Below are 976 nucleotides of genomic sequence, written 5' to 3' on the forward strand. Positions count from 1 at the left end.
GAGGAGAGAAAATTCGAATGGTGTGGGGAGAGAGGGGTGGCTGAACGTGTTTAAATAGGGGAGGAGGAGAGAATTTTCGAAAATTTGAGGGAGATTTGAGAAGATATGGAAAAAATTTGAGGAGATAACTGAGTTTTTGAAAGAGCCTAGGAAAGGATTTGAAATAGATTTGAAGAAGATTTTAATTTTTGAAATTGGAAGGTGGATGATGAAAGTTTGTAATGTGTTTATGCAGAAAAATATGGATCAAAACAAGAAAGTTTGAAAAAATTTGAGATGGAAAACAAAATCTCCTTCCCCTGCCTTTCTGGCGTTAAACGCCCAGAATGGTATCCATTTTGGCGTTTAACGCCCATTTGTTGGCCAATTTGGGCGTTTAACGCCCAGCCAGGTACCCTGGCTAGCGTTAAACGCCAGAAATCCCTTTATCACTGGGCGTTTTGCTAAACGCCCAAGATGCTGCACACTTGGTGTTAAATGCCCAGAATGGTGCCCATTCTGGCGTTTAACGCTCAAAATGGCACCTTTACTGGCGTTAAACGCCCAGAATCATTCAGGCGTTTAACGCCCAAAGTACCCTTTACTGGCATTTTTTCGCCAGCAAGCTCTTTTTCTCTGCTTTTTGCACTGAATCCTTCTGTAACTCTGTGAATTCCTTCAATTTTGATAATTGCCCTTTTAGAATATGTATCAAACCTTGATTAAACAGAACAGATACCCTGTTAATCACTGGGTTGCCTCCCAGCAAGCGCTTCTTTATTGTCTTTAGCTGGACCTTCACTGAGAATCACTCAAGTCTCAGTTTTAAGCATTCTTGCTCAAAATTGCTTTCAAGATAATGCTTGATCCTCTATCCATTAACAATGAAATTTTTGTCAGAATCAGTATCCTGCAGCTCAACATATCCATATGGTGACACTCCTGTAATCACATACGGACCCCTCCACCGGGATTTAAGTTTTCCTGGGAACAATCT

This window comes from Arachis duranensis, unplaced genomic scaffold (assembly GCF_000817695.3).
Source record: "Arachis duranensis cultivar V14167 unplaced genomic scaffold, aradu.V14167.gnm2.J7QH unplaced_Scaffold_5501, whole genome shotgun sequence".
Classification (NCBI taxonomy): domain Eukaryota; kingdom Viridiplantae; phylum Streptophyta; class Magnoliopsida; order Fabales; family Fabaceae; genus Arachis; species Arachis duranensis.